Source organism: Coloeus monedula (assembly GCF_965178545.1).
Source record: "Coloeus monedula genome assembly, chromosome: 7".
Lineage (NCBI taxonomy): Eukaryota > Metazoa > Chordata > Aves > Passeriformes > Corvidae > Coloeus > Coloeus monedula.
Window position 1 is genome coordinate 214,249 of NC_138787.1, and position 15,783 is coordinate 230,031.

The following is a 15,783-nucleotide window of genomic DNA, read 5'->3' on the forward strand; positions in this document are numbered from 1 at the left end:
CCCTTACCTGATCGGGATAAGGTGGGATGGAGATGAAGACTCCCACAGGGAATAGCCAGGGAGATGCAGGGCCTGGGAACATCAAGGACGGAGAAGAGAAGGAACAGGGATTGTTTTTCTTGTCTCGAGCCAGCAGTGCTGTGAGCTTGGAGAACACACGGCACCGCAGGGATCCACGGCAGGAGCGGGATAACTGCGGGATAAGGGGAATCTGCTCCCACTCCAGGGCTGTGCCAGGGAAGGAGGGGAATTTTTTAGTGCCTTCATTGCACACAAAAACCAAACCCAGCACCACCGAGCTGGACTTTCGTGAGCTGCAAAACAAAGCGGCCCCTGGCCTTTGGGGGAACACAACCTCACCGAGTCACGGAGCCAGGGGATGACACTTGGGAATGATCCTTGCTGCTGCCTGCAGGCAAATCGGATGAGGGAGCCACAGGAGCTGCGGGGTTTCCTGCTCTTCCTGCAACGCCATCAGGCCAGACCAGGAGACCTTTCCTGGAACAGATCTTCCCTGTAAAGGGAGCCACACCAAAGCTCAAGCCCTCATTTAGAGACCCTTGGAAAAGCAAAGGTGAGAGGGGATTACCTGGAGCCCCAGGGGACCGAGGCGAAGGTGATGAAGAAGCAGACAGCAAAGTGCTTCCACTGCTTCTCACTCCAGCAAAGGGAACATCCCTGGAATTTCATGGCCAGCGTCGCTCCCAAACCCCACAGGTGAACCCACACGTACTCCAGGACTGATCTCCTTCAAACTTCCAGCAGCACAGACTCACCGGGAGGAACTGCGATCCAAGGACACACATCAGCAACCGTCTTCCCGCTTGCCCCTCTCTCCACATTTTCCCTTTCCAGCGGGATGCAGGTGCCACCCCCCAGAGGCAGGAAAACTGCCTTGCAATCCAGTACAAAACCTGCCTGGAAAGCCCAGGATGCCCGGAGCCAGCAGCCGTTTCTCCTGGAGCTCCTGCTGACAGGCATTTGAAGCCTGCTGTGCCTCACAGCTGCTTTTCTGCCAAGGGCATTCCCATCTTTTCTTTTTTAGCCCAAATAAAGGTTTGCAAAGCTGAGTTTTGTGAGAAGTGCTTCATATTTGGATTATTCTTAACTTGGAGTTTCCCTTGGCACCAAAATCAAGGGGTAAACCCAACATGGCCTCAAAGGGCCATAAGATCCCAGATATCCAATCCCCAGTTCCCTCAGGATTGGTTCATTAAAGCTTTTCAGGGGTAATTTGGCAAACTTCAGGGTTTGGTGATTTCACCATCAAAGCAACATGAAACCTGTGCAAAAGGAACTTAACTAAAGCTGGCTAAAAGTGGTCCCTGCTGATGACTCATTAAAACACCCCCTTAAAAAGGAGCTAGGGCTGATTCCATACTCACAAACCCCCCTTGCCACGAGCGGCGCTCTCTGCCCGCCAAGGACACGGCACCGGGCAGGGACATTTCTCCCACTCCCCGGCAGAGACCTCCTCCTGCCACATCCAGGGAACCGCAGCCGCTCAGGGAACACCAACTTGGTCCTGGGCTGGGAACAGGACAGGGACAAGGAACACTTTGAAGTCATTCCCACCTCGGTGCTGTCCAGACCTGGCAGAAAGCGCTTCCCACACCTCTCCTGGAATTCTCTTCCCCGGCCCTTCCAGCTTCGGACGGCTTCTGTGGGAGCCTCAAGTTTCGGTGCAGCTCAGAAGCTGCACGCGCCTAAAGCATCCCCACGGGAACGCAAAGCTTCCCTCGGGCATTTCGTTTCTTTATCCCAAATACTCTCCCCACTCAGCCACAATCTAGAAAGAACAAAAGGGAAAAGAAGGAAGACCAATTAATTCTGACATAAGGAGTCTTGACTATCCCAACACACTGCCAGGTGAAAAAACATCCCTGCCCCTCTAACAAACCCCTCTGATACTGTCTCCATTCAGGATCAATTATTTAAACGTTGTATTAAGGAGCGTAAGAACACAACGCTTGGAATTCTCAAAAACAGCTCAGCTCTCGGCTACTCCAAGCACTTTCCCACCCGGGGAGCTGAGCTGTCCCAGATTTAAACGCCACGTTTGATCCAAATCCGACAGAAATCTGATCTTGTTTGGCTACTGAGCTTTCCCAAAAGCTCTGCAGTCAAGCCTAGAAATCCTCGCTGAAGCTTTGCCATGTCACATTGGGATTTACCCTTGGGAAAACCCCACTCTGAGCACTTGGGTTTCAAGAGGTTGCACCCGATGTTACAGACACAGAATTCCTGTGGCGTTTGGCATTTCCTGCACCTCCAAACACGTGAAAAGAATGAAGTGCAGAGTCCCAAGGCTCCATTATTGCCATTCTCCTCACATCCCTTTCCTCAGCTCCACGTGGCTTTGTGCCTCCTCGGAAGGGCTGGAAAGGAATTTGGGAACCCCCCCTCAGTTTCTTCGGTTTTCAGCTTTTTCTCTGAGGCGGCCCAAAAGGCAAACAGGAAAAAAAAAAAACCCAGAAGTGCACAAAATCCCAGCCCCTCCCAAGATGCAGCTCCTCACACCAAACCTTGGGAGAATCCCTGGTGCTTCCAACACCGCTGCAATCCCACCTGGAGCTGAGCTTCCGGGGTGCTCTGCCTAATCCACATGCAAGCCTGGATAGCCCAAAGCCTGCAAGAAAAGAGGAGGCAAAGTGAAGGGGAGAGGGGGGGAAAAATGGAATTTTGGGTTTTTCCCGTGTTTGCAACAGGATTGAAGGGCAGGATGGAGAGGTTTTGTGGAAAAGAAGTACCAAAGGCTGCTTCATTGCCAGCAATTAGCGCTGCTCAGGTTGAATCCAAGAGGACAAATGCACCAGGATCAAACAGGAGCGGCCGACAGGATGGGTTATGACACAGATCTGTGAAGCTGGAGCCTTCTTTCTTCTCCCGGGCTCTCCCAGAAATTCTCCATGGCTGGACGTGCTCCCGCTCTCCCCGCTGGGATAGCCCGGGTGACTGGTGAGCCTAAAACAAGAAAGTGATGCAGTGATCCAAGTGTTTTTCCTGAGGAAATGACATATTCTCTGGACCTGGGATAACCCATATCCCATGGCCTTCTCCAGGAAGGGTCCCAGCTGGATATGGTCTCCCAGAAAGGATTCCATAGGGGCTCACCTTTTGCCTGGAGCTTGGCTGAAGTCCTCAGCAATGCCAGGGAATGTGGCCATTGGAGGCTTTGGGCAGATTTGGCTCATCTGCCTTTTTAGGCTTTGTTTCTTTCTCTCAGCCTTCCCACTGGATTGTGGCCTCCGAGGAATACGTAAAATCCCATTCCATTCCTGCTCTTTTGGACAATTTTTTGTACCGTCCCTGTACAAAACGAGGCCCCCTGTTCGGATGCTTTTCCCCACCGTTCCCTGGCACTTTTATCTGCCGGTGCATTCCCTGCGTTGCTTGGGCTCTTCCCAGCTCTCTGAGCTCCTTCACAAGGCAGGAGATCGATTTGGCCCAGGAACTAAACCCTCCCGAGGAATTGTCTGATGCCATCTCCACATTTGACACCTGATCCTTGTGCTCAAAGGATCCCTCTTTCTTCCCTTCAGCCAATTCCAAGGCTCGCTGCCCCCAGCTGCGATCAGGCCCCAGCCTGATCCCTGCAGTCTTCCCTGCCGGGATCCTGCTCAGGAATCCCTGGGCTACAAATGTAAGAATTCATTCTTCCCACCCCTGCCCACTTCAAATTCCAAAGGATTTGGTGTCTGCCTTACCCGGCTGGAGCCTGCTTCCAACTCTGTTCTTGCTGCTTCTGCTGCTTTCCGTTTCCCAGGAATTCCACCGATGGAGTGACAGCGTTTTCCACCTCCTCCAGGATTCCCTCTGTTGCGTTTGGATGCTGGAAGGATATCAAAACTTTATTCCTAGTGCTGGGCTCTGCATATGGCCGAGAAAATCCCGGCCTCCACACAGACCCAGATTCCAAACTTTTTGATACATTTTAGCAAACCGAGAAATTCACCCTCCCTGCTTCTTCTTAAGGGCATCCTTCTCTTCCCTTACCCGGTGCGCTCTCTCCCACTGGGGGTGGGTTTTCCCCTTCCCATGCCAATTAGTCCCTACTTCTAGGAGGTTTAGGTACCTTTCTTCCCTGGCAGGGATTTCTTAACACAGCTACCGAGGCTTTGGGAGTCTTCTTTATCTCCTACTTTCTGGAAAAACACCCTGTGATCCAGAAATGCCACAGTCCAGACGCCCAACTTCAACAAGACATCCTTTTTACCTAAGAACACTCACTCTCAACTCTTAGATCTTTTGAAGTTTTACCCCCGCAAAATTCCCCTATTTTTCCACCACTGAATTCCTCACTCCTGCTTCCAAGGATTTCTTGGGGCTTTTCTCAAGATTTACCCCCTCAACCTTCCCTACGTGCCCGCTGCTCATCACCTCATTTTTCCCTCCATGTGGTCGTTCTCCACCCCAGAGAGTTTGTCAAGTGTTGCCTCCAAAATGTTCCCCATCTGTCCACTACTGAGTGCCCCATTTTGCCTCCAAAATATTCCTTCTGTCCCCTCCAGATTGCATCCACTTTTACCCCCAACATTTTACTTCCTCTACAATATTGATCAAACCTTTTCCACCCCAAAAATGTGCATTCTCTCCCTTAAACAGCACCTCAGCTTTTCCCTCAAAAACGCCCCAGAGAGAAACTCAGATTCAGCCCCCAAACTCCCATTTGCCTACACAAACAGTTCTTGTGGCCCCTCTCAATTCCCCCAGGCTTTCAGCTCAAGGAAGAACTGGAAGCCTATTCCCTCATCTCCGCCCCTGTTTTGCTTTCCTGGAAAACCTTGTGATCCCACACTTTCTCCAAGAGATCTGCTGGGAGTACTGGAAGGTTTGCTCTCTCAGAGCGCCAGGGGGCTTTACAGCACTTGTTCCTCTGCATCTTTATCCTTTCATCAGCTTTCCCCCGGAACGGAGTTGTGGGAGAAGCTTGGAATTACCAGAAATGGATCAGGTTCACATTTTTGCCCCACCAGTTTTTATCTGGTTTCAGATTCCTGGAATTACCCTCAAATGTGCCCTAGAACACTGCTGTGAAAGGATCAATGAGAAGAACAGCCGGAAAGCAGAAAACCACCTCCAGCAGCAGCCACAATGATCCCATTTCTCTTCTTACCTGGTCCTGCCAGAGCTCCCAACAGCCATTCCCATTCCAAAACAAGAGCTATGGAAGACATTCCTGCTGTCCGTGAGGGTGAGGCGGCAGTTCTGGATGTTCTTCGCTGTGCAATCAGACAACAAACAGAGTGTAAATGATCCTGGTGGTCCCTTCCAAGCCAAACCAGCCCGTGATTCCATGCGTGGATCAGCACCTGTCCCAGCTCCATTCCAGAAACCTCCTCCCACTAACCCAGAACTTTCCTTTTTCTGCTCAACATCAGGGATTTGCTGCCGAGTGCCCCGGGCAGGGGAAGCCTCAGCATTCCCTGGGCTGCCTCAGCCTTCCCTGGGACGCCTCAGCCTTCCCTGGGACGCCTCAGCCTTCCCTGGGACCGCAGCATTCCCTGGGCTGCCTCAGCATCCCCTGCGCTGCTGTTCCACGCCCATCCCGTGGTCCAGCGCCGTTCCGGGCTGCAGTGCCGGGCTCTCCCCACGAGGCGGCAGCACCGGGAGCGAGCAGCCCCGGCCGGTCCCGCTGTCTCGGGGCAGCTGCGCCTTTAACCCGCCCTGAGCCGGCGGGGCCGTGAACACAGCGGGCACAAACCCCACCGCTGCCCTTTATTTCACCCTCAGAGGCACAGGATCGCAGCATTTCCTGGGCTGCAAGGGACCCACAGGGAGCATTGAGTCCAAATCCTGGCCCTGCACCCCAAGAATCCCACCCTGTGCCCGAGAGCCTTGTCCAGACCCAAACTCTGCCCCCAAGGTCCTGAAAACACAGCGGGGCTGGGAGAAGGATGACCACGGAGGATTTTTTTATACAGATCTCCTTGCACGATCGTTAAATAATATTATTAGACAGTCCAGGAACGCATCCCTGTGCCGGGACAGCCACCCCTGTGCCGGAACACTCATCCCTGGGCCGGAATACCGATCCCCCGCGGCCCCCACCGTCCGCTCGGGGCTGTCCCCGTTCCCCGCTCACCTCCGAGCCCGGAGCACCCGCCCCGGTGCCCCCGGCCCGGCAGCGCTGCTCCCCGGGCTCCCCGTCATTGCCGCTCCCGGCGAGGAAGGGCGGAAGTCCCCGGTACCGCACCGATGTGGCTATTCGACCTTCTCAAGATGGCGGCCGGAAGGACCCCCCCCCCCCCCCCCCCCGGTCCGTCTATTCGACTGCCTGAATGCTCCCGCCTGCCCCAGGCGCCGCTGACCCCACAGTCGCTGTCCGCGTAGCGGGAAACGCCTCAGAAAATTGCGCGCAAGCGCTGGGCTGGCGTCGGCGTCGGCGTCGCGTTCAGGCAGCCGAATAGACGCAGCTTGGGGGGGCCTTCCCTGCCGCCATATTGAGAAGGTCAGAAAACAGTGCACACGACCGCCATCTTTAGTGTGGCAGTGACGACACTTCCGCCCTTCGCCGCCATCTTGGGTGCTGGCAGAAGCCACTTCCGGTCGAGCCGCCATCTTTAGTGTGGTACACTTAGGGCCCCCGCCGCCCCTCACAAGGGCTTCTGTCTAGTCGGCTGCCTGAATCCGGCCCGGACTCCGACGCCGGCCCCGCGCTTTCCGCGCGATTTTCCGCCGTGCTTCCCGGTGCGAGGACACGGCTGGCGGGGTCAGCCGCGCCGGAGGCGGGCGACGGCTCCGCGACCAGCGCGGCAGGCATCGGCAGGGACACCTCTCGCAGGGGGCCTACTGCGTCCGCCATCTTGAGTGTGGCGGAAGTGTAAACCACCCTCTGCAAGGTCCTGGCAGATAATAAAATAATAAAATAAAATAAATACTGTCATATTCTAATTAAAACGTCACTTAACGCCGTCCCGAGAGCGCGGAACTGCGCCTTCCTTTCCGAGCCGCCTCCTTGAGAGCGACACGCGGGCGGCTCGATTCCGACCGTGCCCGCCCGGTGCCTCCCGCCCGGGTCGCGCTGCGACCGCGCCTCTGCTGCCCGGCAAAACCGGCCCCGCCGGGCCGCCCCCCGCGCTGTCATTCCCCGCGGTCACCGCCCCGCACGGCGCCCGCTCCTTTCCATAGCTGTGGCCCCGCTCATGCACGGCCGTGACCCTTGGCGCTGCGAACCGCCCTTCGCCCCTCCCCTCCGCTGACAGACCCGGCCCCGCTCGCTCCCGCTCCTTGCCACGCTCGGCAGCCACCGAGGCCGCCGCCCTCTCGGCTCAGCCGGCACCGGGCGGCAGCAGCGCCGCCCAGCTCAGCCCGGGGGCAGGCACAGAGCACAGGGAAAAGCCGGCTCCGGGCGCTCTGCAGCTCCTGCAGCCCGAGCGTCTCGGCTCCTGCGGCCAGGCGCTTGCTGCTTTCCTTCCTACAGAAAAACGCCGGCTCCTTATTCTCAAAACCTGCGGATCTCTATTCCCAGCTTCTTATATTGCTGTATGCGACAGAGTAGACAGAGAGGGCTGGCTCATTTCAAAATGAATTTACATCTAAATCAGTAGCATTTGCCTATAGACGTAAAAGTGAAGAACTTAACAGGTTTTAGTATTCTGCACACAGCCCTCGCTGGGAGGAATGGTAAAAAGTTAAAAACAAATGAAATTTTAAAAGTAGAAAGTTAGAAACAAAGTTACAACGGCAGAAATTTAGAAACAAACAAAGAGGTAAAATACAAGAAACAAACAAATTTCTAAAGGGAGAAAGTTGAAAACAAACAAAGTTAGAAACAAACAAACAAAAAAATTAGAAACAAACAAAATTAGAAAGGTAGAAATTTAGAAACAAAGTCAGAAAGGCAAGTGTTGAGCCTTTGACAGGGTACCCCTCCTTCTCGGACCAGGGTGAAAGAGCAGAGGAGGCTGCTGTTCTGCTGAGTTCTTTATTTCACGGTCTCACAGCTGTCTTGAAGGCAGAGTTCGAATGGGGTTACATGATAAAGCCAAGCAGCAGCAGCAGGCAAAAACAGCTTCTTCTATATGCTCCATACACTCTATTTTTTCTTATAGAAGTGTGGATTCTATTTGTTCATTGACCAGTAAGATTAACACACGATTCTAGTTTTCCTTAAACCCATCCCGGTCTAATTCTAACAGTCGTAAGCCTCACACAAGTGTCATCTGCCCTTGTTCCATAAGGAATCTCTCTACAGACAGGGAGTTGTCACCGGCCCCGTGCTCATGGGCTGCAGGGGACACCCGCACTGAGGAGGAAATGGAAATGGGAAAGAGGGAACTGCAACCTGATGGGACGCACCTCTGGCACCACATTTCCTCTTCTTCCTGCTGTCCTGGAAAACCCCAAGTAAATCCGGTCCCTCAGACCTTGCATCCCTGAACACCAGGAGAGCCGGTGCTTTACCCAGATCCCAGTGCCCTGCACGGCTGCGCTGACACGAGCACAGGCCGATCGCTCCGCCCAGCACCATCCCTCATTTTCTTCCCATTGCTCCCCAAGCGGCCCCAAACCACCCCAGCGTGTCTGTGCCGGGGCCAGGGCCTGCCCCGAGCCCGACCAGAGGCTGTCACCCAGCCCTGCACCAGCTCCCACCACTGGGAGAGCTGGGAATGCACTGAGAGCTCGGCTCCCCGGGCTCCCCAGCACCCAAACCAGTCCTCAGACACACAGAAATGCCCAACCTGCCCCTCTGGGCACAGCCAAACACCACAATTCCATCATCCCCAAGCAACTCTGGCACTTGCCTCTTCACCTCGGCCCATTTCCAGTAGCCGGGGCTAGGACCGGGCTGTCAGAAATAGCATTCCCTAGGCAGTTCATCCCAGCGCAGAGGAGAAGAGGAGCCTGTCCCTGACCCACACCATGGGCAGGACAAGGGGGGCCCTAGCTGGCTTTGCCTACTCCAGCACCAAAGCTCTTGGTCCCAAAGATGGGGCGAGTTCAGTGGTTTTTCCTGTCCTGAAAGAGAGCAGAAAAGGGAAGTCAATCCCACTGTGGAATCCAAGACTCCTGCATTTCCTATTTCTGCTCTGATTGCTCACCGTGCAGTTTTATCCGTGGAAAAAAAAAGGAGAATGACACCATATCAAATAAAAAGTGCCCTTTTCCAGCATTTTTATTCCAGGCATTAAAAGGATGCTCATTTCTCTTCTAGCATTGTTTCCCTCATTTTAGGAGAACCGTTTTCATCCCAGGCCCCACTCGTCAGTTGTTCGATCCTCTGGCACTGGATTTGGACAAAAGAAGGGACGCACCTGGACTGCAGGAAATCACTGAGAGAAGCCCTTCCAAAACGTGACAGAGAAAAACAACAGGAGATGCAGGAAGACACATCCCTCATTTGCACGTCTGCAAAGCTTTTCTAAAGACTTCTCTGCATCTGGATGCTCTTTGCTCTTGGCTTTCTTCACAGGAATGCATTTGCTGCTAAACACGTCTCAGACCCTTACCTGATCGGGATAAGGTGGGATGGAGATGAAGACTCCCACAGGGAAGAGCCAGGGAGATGCAGGGCCTGGGAACATCAAGGACGGAGAAGAGAAGGAACAGGGATTGTTTCTCTTGTTTAGAGCCAGCAGTGCTGTGAGCTTGGAGAACACACGGCACCGCAGGGATCCAGGGCAGGAGCGGGATAACTGCGGGATAAGGGGAATCTGCTCCCACTCCAGGGCTGTGCCAGGGAAGGAGGGGAATTTTTTAGTGCCTTCATTGCACACAAAAACCAAACCCAGCACCACTGAGCTGGACTTTCGTGAGCTGCAAAACAAAGCGGCCCCTGGCCTTTGGGGGAACACAACCTCACCGAGTCACGGAGCCAGGGGATGACACTTGGGAATGATCCTTGCTGCTGCCTGCAGGCAAATCAGATGAGGGAGCCACAGGAGCTGCGGGGTTTCCTGCTCTTCCTGCAATGCCATCGGTCCAGACCAGGAGACCTTTCCTGGAACAGATCTTCCCTGTAAAGGGAGCTACACCAAAGCTCAAGCCCTCATTTAGAGACCCTTGGAAAAGCAAAGGTGAGAGGGGATTACCTGGAGCCCCAGGGGACCGAGGCGAAGGCGATGAAGAAGCAGACAGCAAAGTGCTTCCACTGCTTCTCACTCCAGCAAAGGGAACATCCCTGGAATTTCATGTCCGGCGTCGCTCCCAAACCCCACAGGTGAACCCACACATACTCCAGGACTGATCTCCTTCAAACTTCCAGCAGCACAGACTCACCGGGAGGAACTGCGATCCAAGGACACACAGCAGCCACCGTCTTCCCGCTTGCCCCTCTCTCCACATTTTCCCTTTCCAGCGGGATGCAGGTGCCACCCCCCAGAGGCAGGAAAACTGCCTTGCAATCCAGTACAAAACCTGCCTGGAAAGCCCAGGATGCCCGGAGCCAGCAGCCGTTTCTCCTGGAGCTCCTGCTGACAGGCATTTGAAGCCTGCTGTGCCTCACAGCTGCTTTTCTGCCAAGGGCATTCCCATCTTTTCTTTTTTAGCCCAAATAAAGGTTTGCAAAGCTGAGTTTTGTGAGAAGTGCTTCATATTTGGATTATTCTTAACTTGGAGTTTCCCTTGGCACCAAAATCAAGGGGTAAACCCAACATGGCCTCAAAGGGCCATAAGATCCCAGATATCCAATCCCCAGTTCCCTCAGGATTGGTTCATTAAAGCTTTTCAGGGGTAATTTGGCAAACTTCAGGGTTTGGTGATTTCACCATCAAAGCAACATGAAACCTGTGCAAAAGGAACTTAACTAAAGCTGGCTAAAAGTGGTCCCTGCTGATGACTCATTAAAACACCCCCTTAAAAAGGAGCTAGGGCTGATTCCATACTCACAAACGCCCCTTGCCACGAGCGGCGCTCTCTGCCCGCCAAGGACACGGCACCGGGCAGGGACATTTCTCCCACTCCCCGGCAGAGACCTCCTCCTGCCACATCCAGGGAACCGCAGCCGCTCAGGGAACACCAACTTGGTCCTGGGCTGGGAACAGGACAGGGACAAGGAACACTTTGAAGTCATTCCCACCTCGGTGCTGTCCAGACCTGGCAGAAAGCGCTTCCCACACCTCTCCTGGAATTCTCTTCCCCGGCCCTTCCAGCTTCGGACGGCTTCTGTGGGAGCCTCAAGTTTCGGTGCAGCTCAGAAGCTGCACGCGCCTAAAGCATCCCCACGGGAACGCAAAGCTTCCCTCGGGCATTTCGTTTCTTTATCCCAAATACTCTCCCCACTCAGCCACAACCTAGAAAGAACAAAAGGGAAAAGAAGGAAGACCAATTAATTCTGACATAAGGAGTCTTGACTATCCCAACACACTGCCAGGTGAAAAAACATCCCTGCCCCTCTAACAAACCCCTCTGATACTGTCTCCATTCAGGATCAATTATTTAAACGTTGTATTAAGGAGCGTAAGAACACAACGCTTGGAATTCTCAAAAACAGCTCAGCTCTCGGCTGCTCCAAGCACTTTCCCACCCGGGGAGCTGAGCTGTCCCAGATTTAAACGCCACGTTTGATCCAAATCCGACAGAAATCTGATCTTGTTTGGCTACTGAGCTTTCCCAAAAGCTCTGCAGTCAAGCCTGGAAATCCTCGCTGAAGCTTTGCCATGTCACATTGGGATTTACCCTTGGGAAAACCCCACTCTGAGCACTTGGGTTTCAAGAGGTTGCACCCGATGTTACAGACACAGAATTCCTGTGGCGTTTGGCATTTCCTGCACCTCCAAACACGTGAAAAGAATGAAGTGCAGAGTCCCAAGGCTCCATTATTGCCATTCTCCTCACATCCCTTTCCTCAGCTCCACGTGGCTTTGTGCCTCCTCGGAAGGGCTGGAAAGGAATTTCTTCGGTTTTCAGCTTTTTCTCTGAGGTGGCCCAAAAGGCAAACAGGAAAAAAAACCCCCAGAAGTGCACAAAATCCCAGCCCCTCCCAAGATGCAGCTCCTCACACCAAACCTTGGGAGAATCCCTGGTGCTTCCAACACCGCTGCAATCCCACCTGGAGCTGAGCTTACAGGGTGCTCTGCCTAATCCACATGCAAGCCTGGATAGCCCAAAGCCTGCAAGAAAAGAGGAGGCAAAGTGAAGGGGAGAGGGGGGGAAAAACGGAAATTTGGGTTTTTCCCGTGTTTGCAACAGGATTGAAGGGCAGGATGGAGAGGTTTTGTGGAAAAGAAGTACCAAAGGCTGCTTCATTGCCAGCAATTAGCGCTGCTCAGGTTGAATCCAAGAGGACAAATGCACCAGGATCAAACAGGAGCGGCCGACAGGATGGGTTATGACACAGATCTGTGAAGCTGGAGCCTTCTTTCTTCTCCCGGGCTCTCCCAGAAATTCTCCATGGCTGGACGTGCTCCCACTCTCCCCGCTGGGGAGGGTGGACTTGGATAGCCCGGGTGACTGGTGAGCCTAAAACAAGAAAGTGATGCAGTGATCCAAGTGTTTTTCCTGAGGAAATGACATATTCTCTGGACCTGGGATAACCCATATCCCATGGCCTTCTCCAGGAAGGGTCCCAGCTGGATATGGTCTCCCAGAAAGGATTCCATAGGGGCTCACCTTTTGCCTGGAGCTTGGCTGAAGTCCTCAGCAACGCCAGGGAATGTGGCCATTGGAGGCTTTGGGCAGATTTGGCTCATTTGCCTTTTTAGGCTTTGCTTCCTTCTCTCAGCCTTCCCACTCGATTGTGGCCTCCGAGGAATACGTAAAATCCCATTCCATTCCCGCTCTTTTGGACAATTTTTTACACCGTCCCTGTACAAAACGAGGCCCCCTGTTCGGATGCTTTTCCCCACCGTTCCCCGGCACTTTTATCTGCCGGTGCATTCCCTGCGTTGGTCGGGCTCTTCCCAGCTCTCTGAGCTCCTTCACAAGGCAGGAGATCGATTTGGCCCAGGAACTAAACCCTCCCGAGGAATTGTCTGATGCCATCTCCGCATTTGACACCTGATCCTTGTGCTCAAAGGATCCCTCTTTCTTCCCTTCAGCCAATTCCAAGGCTCGCTGCCCCCAGCTGCGATCAGGCCCCAGCCTGATCCCTGCAGTCTTCCCTGCCAGGATCCCGCTCAGGAATCCATGGGCTACAAATGTAAGAATTCATTCTTCCCACCCCTGCCCAGTTCCAAAGGATTTGGTGTCTGCCTTACCCGGCTGGAGCCTGCTTCCAACTCTGTTCTTGCTGCTTCTGCTGCTTTCCAGTTCCCAGGAATTCCACCGACGGAGCGACAGCGTTTTCCAGCTCCGCCAGGATTCCCTCTGTTGCGTTTGGGTGCTGGAAGGATATCAAAACCAGGCTCTCTGGGGCTTTACTATCAGGAAATTACATCCCCGGATTTGTTCATTTCCAAATATTATCTCTTCCCAACAAAGCACTGGGCATCCAAGGAATACAGAAAGTGATAGGCTGACCACTGCTTACTCCTCTGGAATGTCAGAGCTTGGAAAAAAAGGGCACTTGAGGCTTTTCCTCGTGCTGCCCGTGAGGTGTATTTTACTTGAGAGCCCCTTCCCGTGTCTTTCCCTGTATCCACCAAAAAATCCACCCCTTCATTCCCCAGCTGCTTGCTTCCTCCCTCTTTTCCTGTATCCAACGGAATTTTAACAGGTCAATAGTCCCCTCTGCAAGAGCACCTTTCATTCCAAACCTAAGAACAAACGAATCACTTCCCTTCCACCGTCCTTATTAGGATTCCACTGAGAGCAGTGGATGGAAAATGATCCTCTCCTGGTCCCTGCTGGATTCCCGGAGCAGGGATCCTTTCCCTCTTTCCCCCCACCACGGTGCCCTCCTCCCCCTCCCGCCCCACCCCACACCCTTTTCAAGCTTTGTTCCACAGCTTTTGCCTCCAGGCCTCAGATCCTTTCGTTCTCCACGAGCTCCCAGCAGCTCCACAGCCTTCCCTCTCCCATCCCGACCATTTCTCCGGGAATGGAGCTCCGCATTTCAATTGCCTTCTCTTTTCTCTGACAATTCCCACCAATCCAGAAGACCTAAAGCTGACACAAGGAACACTCGGTGCCCACAAATCCAAACCCAGACCCGGCCATCCCCAAACCAGCAACTCCCGGACAATTTGCGTTCATTCCAACCTAACACTGAGGACTCACCCAACCCTTCAAAATTCCCAAGAAATATCCTGTTGCCTTCACAGCTCCCAGGGGATTCTGCTTCGTGCTCACACGAAGGATTTGGGACTTCCCTGAAAAAACCCGTGCAGGGCACGCTGGAATCCCCGATCCCGTGAATCCGGGGAGCGTTAAAAGCTCGGTCCAGCCTGGGCCCCTGGAAATTTTTGCCAAATATCCCCCAAGTCCTCGGGATAACAGAACTCTCTGGTACTGCATTTTTGGCGTTGTAAAGCCTGGAATTCCTTTATTCCTAGTGCTGGGCTCTGCATATGGCCGAGAAAATCCCGGCCTCCACACAGACCCAGATTCCAAACTTTTGGATACATTTCAGCAAGCCGAGAAATTCACCTTCCCTACTTCTTCTTAAGGGCATCCTTCTCTTCCCTTACCCGGCGTGCTCTCTCCCACTGGGGGTGGGTTTTCCCCTTCCCATGCTAATTAGTCCCTACTTCTAGGAGGTTTAGGTACCTTTCTTCCCTGGGACGGATTTCTTAACACAGCTACCGAGGCTTTGGGAGTCTCCTTTATCTTCTACTTTCTGGATCCATAAATGCCACAATCCAGGTGCCCAACTTCAACAAGACATCCTTTTTACCTAAAAACACACACTCTCAACTCTTAGATCTTTTAAAGTTTTACCCCCGCAAAATTCCCCTATTTTTCCACCACTGAATTCCTCACTCCTGCTTCCAAGGATTTCTTGAATACCACAGGGCTTTTCTCAAGATTTACCCCCACGACCTTCCCTACGTGCCCACTGCTCATCACCTCATTTTTCCCTCAATGTGGTCGTTCTCCACCCCAGAGAGTTTGTCAAGTGTTGCCTCCAAAATGTTCCCCATCTCTCCACTACTCAGTTCCCCATTTTGCCTCCAAAATATTCAATCTGTCCCCTCCAGATTGCATCCACTTTTACCCCCAACGTTTTACTTCCTCTACAATATTGATTCAACCTTTTCCACCCCAAAAATGTGCATTCTCTCCCTTAAACAGCACCTCAGCTTTTCCCTCAAAAATGCCCCAGAGAGAAACTCAGATTCAGCCCCCAAACTCCCATTTGCCTACACAAACAGTTCTTGTGGCCCCTCTCAATTCCCCCAGGCTTTCAGCTCAAGGAAGAACTGGAAGCCTATTCCCTCATCTCCACCCTTGTTTTGCTTTCCTGGAAAACCTTGTGATCCCACACTTTCTCCCAGAGATCTGCTGGGAGTACTGGAAGGTTTGCTCTCTCAGAGCGCCAGGGGGCTTTACAGCACTTGTTCCTCTGCATCTTTACCCTTTCATCAGCTTTCCCCTGGAACGGTGTTGTGGGAGAAGCTTGGAACTACCAGAAATGGATCACGTTCACATTTTTTCCCCACCAGTTTTTATCTGGTTTCAAATTCCTGGAATTACCCTCAAATGTGCCCTAGAACACTGCTGTGAAAGGATCAATGAGAAGAACAGCCGGAAAGCAGAAAACCACCTCCAGCAGCAGCCACAATGATCCCATTTCTCTTCTTACCTGGTCCTGCCAGAGCTCCCAACAGCCATTCCCATTCCGAAACAAGAGCTATGGAAGACATTCCTGCTGTCCGTGAGGGTGAGGCGGCAGTTCTGGATGTTCTTCGCTGTGCAATCAGACAACAAACAGAGTGTAAATGATCCTGGTGGTCCCTTCCA

The 15,783-nt window shown here is 53.1% G+C and overlaps 1 long non-coding RNA gene across 1 annotated transcript; it reads right to left on the reverse strand.

Annotated features, from left to right (window-relative positions):
• Window positions 1–10,479: 10,479 nt before the first annotated feature.
• On the reverse strand, window positions 10,480–13,554 carry LOC309574883. The gene is made up of 4 exons (XR_014226563.1): window positions 13,140–13,554; window positions 12,553–12,747; window positions 12,175–12,402; window positions 10,480–12,053 (listed from the first exon to the last, which is right to left on the reverse strand). It is a non-coding gene; the product is annotated as an uncharacterized lncRNA (long non-coding RNA).
• Window positions 13,555–15,783: the final 2,229 nt, after the last annotated feature.